Source organism: Manis pentadactyla, chromosome 16 (genome assembly GCF_030020395.1).
Source record: "Manis pentadactyla isolate mManPen7 chromosome 16, mManPen7.hap1, whole genome shotgun sequence".
Classification (NCBI taxonomy): Eukaryota; Metazoa; Chordata; class Mammalia; order Pholidota; family Manidae; genus Manis; species Manis pentadactyla.
Genome location: NC_080034.1, coordinates 54,458,041 through 54,467,328, shown reverse-complemented (window position 1 = coordinate 54,467,328; position 9,288 = coordinate 54,458,041).

Here is a 9,288-nt window from a genome sequence, read left to right as displayed (position 1 = left end):
ACTCACAACACCAGCTGAGAGGCAGCACTGTGAGGTTGTGCTGTTGCCCCAAGGGAGGTAGGATGTGCCTTGACTCACAGACAAGTGGAGCTAGGATACAGGAAGTAGGGCAGCAAATCTCGCTATTACTCTTAAGACCATTTTCAACAGAGTCATATAGAACCACCAGCCCTCAGACCCCTAACATTAAGGATTCTATCACCCCGTAAAGAATCCCAACAAACTGAGGCTCTGATTGAGGGCAAAAGAAACATAGGATGAGTAGGAGAGGAAAGGGATTTGTACACACCAGCTGTGGCCTTCTGGCCCATTATGAAGATTAATATTGTAATGACTACTCATATATTTTATTCCTTTCTCTGTTAGGCATGTACTTACACATACCAACTTCCCTTTTCCCCTCACCTTTTCTCTGCTGTTTTATATAGAGTGTATTATTTGTTGTTAACTGTACATTTTGATGTTCAGTTTTCAGGGAATCAAAATTGGATTAGGGCTGAACTGGAGGAGGAGAGAGTATCAACAGACACTGAGGACACCAGGAGAGGAGTTGGGTGTCCTCTTGTGAGAAAAGGATGAGCATGTTTGAACATGGGTAATTCATTTTGTCAGGGAAGCATGTCACTGTCGTTGGCGAGAAGTTCACCACAGAAGGGCTGATGCATGTGGATGTTGAGTGCCCAGGGATGGGCTGCAGTGGGCACCAGGGACCGGCTCTCTGCACATCCATTCTGGCCCCCTGGTGGTGTGCCACCCCATCCTGAAAAGGCCAGAAAGGTAAAAGTTGCATTTTCTGGACTGTAGTGCCACTGGGACCTGTTGATCTGATGCCCTCCGGCCAGATTTCAATTGGAAACTGGGAATAATAGAGAGGCAGGCATGAATCATCATTTGGGACATGGATCTTGGTCGAGGCCATTACTGATGACCTGTGTGGGCAGCTCCCTTTAGTTCGCATGGTGCTGCAGGGCCAGCACTCTGCTCCTGTTTCCAGTGGCAAAGCTGCCCCTCACAGCAGAAGCTATAAATGTGAGTCTGGAGGCCAAGTGCTGTTGGGACGTCACATCGAGCCCTAACAACTGTGTGAACATCGAAGTCCTGGTATCAAATCCCTTTCTGCGTAGGCTAGCTAGAGCAGCTTTCATTCTTTGCCATGAGCCTTGGCTGATATTGTGGGAGGGATCAATGTTTACAGTAGAAGCTCCAGAAACATAAGCACTGATTTCATTCATTTAGGCCCTACGGGCCTTTTATGGGCACTTACAATATGAAATAAAAATAACATACCAATCATGTTAAACTCCTCTGTAAAGGGCAATTTTCAAAAAACTTTGGAAGATACATTGGTCTAGCAAGTCACTATGACCCTTCGCATCTGAAAGTAATTGTATGTTAGGGCTCAGAATACACATTGTATTTGCATTTAACAATGTGAAATCACTACAAATATAAATGTGCCCTGTGGCTGAGAGGCAGCACGTCCGGTGGATTGGGTACTGGGCAGCCTGTGTTTGAACAGTGGGCCTACTGCTAGCTGACCATGAGACATTAAGCACTCACTTACCCTCCATGGGCTCTATTTTCTTCTCCAAATTGATGATAATTATAATGCCTTCATCACAGTGTTGTTGTGAAGCTGAGCCTCATTCACGTATATAAAATACTTGGAACAGTGTCTATGGCTTAGTAAACATTCCACAAGTTTGCTGTTCTTTTTTATTTTTAGATAAATCATGGCGATAGAGGTAGTCGTGGGCAGTTGGCACGTGTGTCAGCTGGGAGAACAAAGTCCCTTCCCGCTTGTTTGTCACCTTCCTCTCCTGTGAGAATGGTGACCACTAGCAGCTTATGCTGGGAAGCTGTGCTCTGACAGGGTCTCTGAGACTGGCCCGGGCGGCTGTGCAGGATGCTCTGCGCAGCTGCTGTGGTTCTGGCAGGTCTCAGGCTGCTGCTCCCCTATGGCGGGTGTGAGCTGGAAGGGGAACATATGGGAAGCTGTTTATCACCGTGAGGGGCCTCAGAGCTGCGCTGCTGCCCAGAGGGTTTGGGCACCTGGAGATCCCCAGGATTCCCAGCTGCTGGGCTGAGTGTGCTGGGATGCTTCCATCCAGCTGTGATGCTCCTGTCCCTTTAAGACTTTCAAAGGGCACTCGCTTTTCTTTTGTCCCAGTGGCTTCAGCTGTGGGTACCCGCTCGCAGGTTTTGCTGTTCTGTTTCCCTAGTATCCAGCACACCATGCACTGTGTGTCTGCACTCCCAGTGCGGATGGCTAGGGCTCGGTGTTTAGCAGTCCTGGGCTCCCTCTCCCTCCCCGCTCTGACTCCTCTCCTCCTGATGGGGAGCTGGGGTCAGGGGTGTGCTTGTATCTTACCCCTTTCATGAGGCGCTGGGTTCTCACAGGTGTAGATGTAGCCTGGCTGTTGTTCTGTATCTTCTGGTCTCTCTTTTAGGAATAGTTGTATTTGTTGTATTTTCAAAAATATACATGGTTTGGGGAGGATATTTCTGCTTCCCTACTCACACCACCATCTTGGCTCCTCCCCCAGATGACAGTCTGTTGAAAGGACACCGGTGACAAATGGAAAAATTTGAGCAGCAAAATAACTAATAACAGTACTGGATTATTATCCATAAATTAAAATAGATCTCCATGAATCCAAACTGATACAAATAAATAATGAGAAGCTTTTCTTAACAGAAGAATTTCAAATAATAAATAAAGAAGAAATGAAGAAAATACAAAATTGCTACTGGAACACCACAGTAATCATTACTGTAGACAAGTCTACAAATGGATGCTAAACTTCATGGGGAAAAGTTTCAGGGAAAACAGCATACTTACCTTGTCTCAAAGTATCTTCCCCAATATTTGTATTAATTTCATTAGGGAAAATAGTTACTTTAGAGTAGAGAAATCTATCATGCACAAACTTAATCAATAAAATAATACCAATAATGATCACCAACAATAGGACATATTGACACCATGTAACCCCTAATATGATACCCTGAGAAGGGCATTTCACTTCTATGATATTCTTGCCAAAAGTGAAATTCAATCTAGTCATGAGAAAACACTTGAAAACCCAAATGAAAGAAATTCTACAAAATAACTGACAAGTATTCTTCAAAAGTATCAAGGTCATGAAAGACAAAGGAAGACTAAAAGACATTCAGAGATTGAAAGATACTAAGGAGACATGTCCACTCAATAAAGGGTTGGATCTTGGAATGAATCTTAAAACTGAAAAAGAGCATTAGTGGAAAGAGTAGTGAAGTACAAATAAAGTCTATGAGTCAGTAAATAGTATTATATCAATGTTAATATAATAGTTTTGACAAACATACCATCATATACAAGATGATAACATTTGGAGAAGCTATGAAAAGCTGATATGAGATTTCTCTGTACTATTTTCCTTTTTTTTTATAAATCCAAAATTATTTCAAGATAAAAAGGGTTTTTAAAGCAAATGTTAAATTATCATTTAAAAATGGGAAAAATATATGAATTCTGATAAGCATTTGAAATAATGCTCAACATTTTTAGTCATAGTCATAATGCAAATTGATACTATAGTGAAATTCCACTACAAACCCAATAGAATGGTTAAAATCCAAAACCCTAACAATACTAAGTGTTGTCAAGGATGTGGATTAAATGGAATTCTTATACATTATTGGTGGGAATGTAAAACAGCACAGCCACTTTTGGAAAGGAAGTGTGGCAATTTCCTGAAAAGTTAAATATATACTTCACATACAACTCAACAATCCCATTCCTAGATATTTACCCAAAAGAAATAAAACCATGTTCACACAAAAACTGGCACATGAATATCATACCATTATTTTTAATAGCCCAAACCTGGAAATAACCCAAATGTTTGTCAGTTGGAAATGGATAAACAAAATGTAATATATCCATGCAACAGAGAATATTAGTCAATAAAAAGAAATGAATGATACATGCTACATCATAAATGAACTTTAGAAACATTACACTCAATGAAAGAAACCACACGTAAGAACACACATAGAAATAATCCCATTATATGAAATGTCCATAAAAGGCATATCTATAGAGATACAAAGCTGATGAGTGGTTGCCAGGGAATCACACTGGCTCTACCATCAATATATTGTCTACATTCTGCCATTTCTCACCTTCTCCACTGTCACTTTTTGGGCCCAAGTGCCCATCATCTCCCAAATGAATTTCCACAATAGCCTCCTGATGGAGCTTCTGCTTCCAGATTATTCCCCCATCATCCACTCTCAATGGTGCTAAAATCCAAGTCAGATTGTCCCACTATTCTCTTAGAATTCCCCAGTGGCTCCCTATTTCACTCAGAGAGAAGTCAAAGGCTTTAAGTGGCCCACCTCTCTGCTCCCCTCTCTTACCAATCTCCTGTTGCTCATGATGCTCCACTTGCTCTGGCCTCCCTGTGAGCTTTTCCCTCAACCACAGCAGACACATTCAAATACTAGGATCTTTGCTCCAGCACTTTGTTCCACCTACCACCTGGACTGCTCTTCCTGGACTCCCGTCTTCTCAGTGAGGCCTTAGCCTGACCTCTCTGTTTAATACTACAGACTGCTTCCCCCATTCCAGAACTCCTGACTCAAATCACCTATCCTCCTCTTTCTTTGTTCCCTAACACTTACCACCTTCCAACATACAAGAAAATTTACCCTTTATGTTTATTGTTTATTATCTTAACTCCCCTGTGAGAATGTAATCCACATGAGGGCAGAACTCTTAGTCTACTTTGTTCACTGATGTTTCACAAACACGCAAAACAGTGGTTGGCACTTAGTAAGAACTCAATAAATATTTGTTGGATGTATGAATGGATGAATGAATAGTGAATTTGAGACCAGTAACTGGAATGCAGTTGTGTTACATTTCCAGTTAAAAGCCATTTATGTTGATAGTCATGTGAGATGATTGAGATCCTTTGAGCAGAGGACTAGGACTCTAGAATTCTAGCCCCAAAACAACTGCATTCACTCAGAGCCCCGTCTAGCTCATGAAGTACCTTTGTGTGAATTAGAAAGGATGTCCCTTCCTCCTAGCAGCTGCAGCCCCGCACCAGAGTTAGGGCTTGGCAAATGACATGTGACCTGAGTTTTGTCCCACTCACACCCTTGCAGTACATGATCTGCTCAGCTGTCCATGGCAGTCCTGCATCCACATGGACTTCCAGAATCAGTGTGTACCTGTAGATCTTCACTTCCCACATCCCACACCCCACAACACCCCACACCAGCCAGACCATCCTATAAACAGTTGCTGCCCCTTGTGAACAGCTCCTGTGAGCTCACCCTCACCTTCTCCTGAGTCTACCCACTCAGAATTGCCTGGGCACTGCAGCAAATTCCTTGCCCCAGATTTGATTCTTCTCACTGTTCACCTCTTTGATTTCCAGATCCTTGCCTGGGACACTGTCTCTGGACCCCATATTCTCTATGACTCACAATAGTGACCCATCTTTCCTCTCCCAGCCAAATCTTTGCTTCCCCAAAATAATCTAAGGTCAGTACTAAATTCTTCCCAATCTAGACTGCACTAAGTACCCAACCACCCTCTTTCCCTGTGGTCCCCAAGCTGTGCTTCAGAACCCTCAGAGCTGCTGCCCTGAGCTGTACAGAGCTGGAAGGAGGAGGAAGGCAGACCCAGGGTGAGGGCAGTGGGCTCCTCAGTCCTGCTTCAATGAATGCACTTCTATGGACTGTATTTATGACTTTCGAGTATGATTTCTGCCTGGAAAAAAGTTTTATGCTTAAACAACATAAGATATGGACAATCTATGTCTTTAAGATGGATAACATCATTTTAACTTGGAAAAAGCTTTAAGGCACGCTCATCTCCCTCTTAAAAGCATTTTAATAGGGCACCTACAGAATGCCTGGCTTTTAGTAATGGAACTACTTGGTGAGTGAAAAGCTGCAATATGCATGACTTGGTGACTTCCTTTCTAGTATTAAAAAACCAGATTAAAGTTAAGGTAAAAGTACCATAGAAAATCACTCTTAATTTTATATGTTTGATCCGTAGCTATTCTTTCTGAAACTATATGGCAGGGCATAGAATATTCTTTTTTTTTTTAATTTTCTTTTGTGCTTGGCTCTTCATTATTTTTCTTTTTTTTATTGAAGGGTAGTTGACACACAGTATTACATTAGTTTCAGGTGTACAACACAGTGATTCAACATTTATATACATGATAATTCTAGGTACCAGCTATCACCATACCAAGTTGTTACAATATTTTGACTATATTCCTTATGCTATACATTACATCCCGGTTACTTATTTATTTTACAATTGGAAGTGCATGTATATATATATATATATATATTTTTTGTGTGTGTGTGTGAGGGCATTTCTCATATTTATTGATCAAATGGTTGTTGACAACAATAAAACTCTGTATAGGGGGGGTCAATGCTCAATGCACAATCATTAATCCACCCCAAGCCTAATTTTCGTCAGTCTCCAATCTTTTGAAGCTTAACGAACAAGTTCTTACATGGAGTACAACTTCTTACCTAGTGAATAAGTTACATGGTGAACATTACAGGGGCAGTCATCACAGAAGCTTTTGGTTTTGCTCATGCATTATGAACTATAAACAGTTCAAATATGAATACTCATTTGATTTTTATACTTGATTTATATGTGGATACCACATTTCTCTATTATTATTATTTTTAATAAAATGCTGAAGTGGTAGGTAGATATAAGATAAAGGTAGAAAACATAGTTTAGTGTTGTAAGAGAGCAAATGTAGATGATCAGGTGTGTGCCTGTAGACTATGTGTTAATCCAAGCTAGACCAGGGCAATAAAACATCCACATATGCAGAAGATTTCTCTCAGAACAGGGGGGGTGAGGTTCTAAGCCTCACCTCTGTTGATCCCCAATTTCTCCCCTGATGGCCCCCCTGCAACTGTGCCTGTCTTAGGTTGTTCCTCCCTTGAGGAATCTTACCCGTCCCTGGCTAACCAGTCATCTTCCGGGGCCATACAGGGAAATGTAAAGTTGGTAAGTGAGAGAGAAGCCTTGTTGTTTGAAAAGGTTGGCTTTTTACTTCTTTGCATATTTATGCCCTGTGGCTTCTATGCCCAGCATTTGTCTTGAGGTATCTTTACCACTTGGAAGAATTATGATACTCGATAAATTTGATACGAGGCACGAATTCTATTTAAGGGTTGTAATTAGGAAGGAAGAAGAAAAGCTGTAGAAGTAGCAGGTGGAAGAAAACATGGGAAGATTGATTATTTCTTTGAAATATCTTCTTGTAGAGTAACTTCAGCATGTATAGTTTTTAAACTACTAAGTAAATTGTGCGCACACATTAACATAATAGGAGTACAGTTACGTAACCAAAGCATACCTGTAATTACCAGCCATCTCCAGTGAAACCAAGAAAACCAGTTAGGCACCTTAGGCATTTGTGAAAACTTATCTATGATATGGTGGCTATTGTCCAACTGAATTTGAACAGTCTGAGAGAATTCAGATAAATTAAAACAACCCATTCGTGGGGAATGTTCACATCCCATATGTTCTTTTAACAGTAAATAGTCTGTAGTTGTAAGATTTTGGAGTGCTACAATTTGCACTTCTCCTAATTCTTGGTTGAGTTCCAACCGTATAGATCCAGTCCAATTTGTTGTTTTACTGTATGCACAGGCCAGCTTAGATATCTCCTTCTTCATTCCGATGGCAAGCCCAGGAATTGGTGGGATGAGTGCATCTACCCCTGTAGCAGTGCGCGCATCTTTGTTGGGGTTTATTTGATGATCATCTTCTGGCATGAGTCCTCCCGAGAGTGCTGATGTTGAAAGTTCTTTTTCATATCGTATCTTAGTTCATTTTCGGGGTAGCCCAATTAGGCTTTGATCCTCTTTATAAACAAAAACAGACCCTTCGCCTACACTTTTATATGCCCTTTATATCTTTGTGTAGAGCTCATTGGAGGTCATCACACAGGAACTGCCTTTATTTTTTTAAACATTAATCTACACTTACGTGACGAATACTTTCTTTACTAGGCTCACCCCTATACCAGGTCCCCCCTGTATACCCCTTTACAGTAACTGTCCATCAGCATAGCAAAATGTTGTAGAATCACTACTTGTCTTCTCTGTGTTGTACAGCCCTCCCCTTTCTCCCACCCCCCTATGGATGCCAATCTTATTACCCCCTTTTTCTCCCCCCCTTATCCTTCCCTACCCACCCATCCTCCCCAGTCCCTTTCCCTTTGGTACCTGTTAGTCCATTCTTGAGTTCTGTGATTCTGGTGCTATTTTGTTCCTTCAGTTTTTCCTTTGATCTTATACTCCACAGATGAGTGAGATCATTTGGTATTTCTCTTTCTCTGCTTGGCTTGTTTCACTGAGCATAATACCCTCCAGCTCTGTCCATGTTGCTGCAAATGGTAGGATTTGCCCTTTTCTTATGGCTGAGTAGTATTCCATTGTGTATATGTACCACATCTTCTTTATCCATTCATCTATCGATAGGCATTTAGGTTGCTTCCAGTTCTTGGCTATTGTAAATAGTGCTGCGATAAACATAGGGGTGCACTGGTCTTTCTCATACTTGATTGCTGCATTCTTAGGGTAAAGTCCTGGGAGTGCAATTCCTGGGTCAAATGGTATGTTTGTTTTGAGCATTTTGATGTACCTCCATACTGCTTTCCACAATGGTTGAACTAACTTACATTCCCACCAGCAGTGTAGGAGGGTTCCCCTTTCTCCACAGCCTCGCCAACATTTATTGTTGTTTGTCTTTTGGATGGCAGCCATCCTTACTGGTGTGAGGTGATACCTCATTGTAGTTTTAATTTGCATTTCTCTGATAATTAGCGATGTGGAGCATCTTTTCATGTGTCTGTTGGCCACCTGTATTTCTTTTTTTAGAACTGTCTGTTCAGTTCCTCTGCCAATTTTTTAATTGGGTTATTTGTTTTTTGTTTGTTGAGGTGTGTGAGCTCTTTATATATTCTGGACGTCAAGCCTTTATTGGATGTGTCATTTTCAAATATATTCTCCCATACTGTAGGGATACTTTTTGTTCTATTGATGGTGTCTTTTGCTGTACAGAAGCTTTTCAGCTTAATATAGTCCCACTTGTTCATTTTTGCTGTTGTTTTCCTTGCCCGGGGAGATATGTTCAAGAAGAGGTCACTCATGTTTATGTCTAAGAGGTTTGTGCCTATGTTTTCTTCCAAGAGTTTAATGGTTTCGTGACTTACATTCAGGTCTTTGATCCAT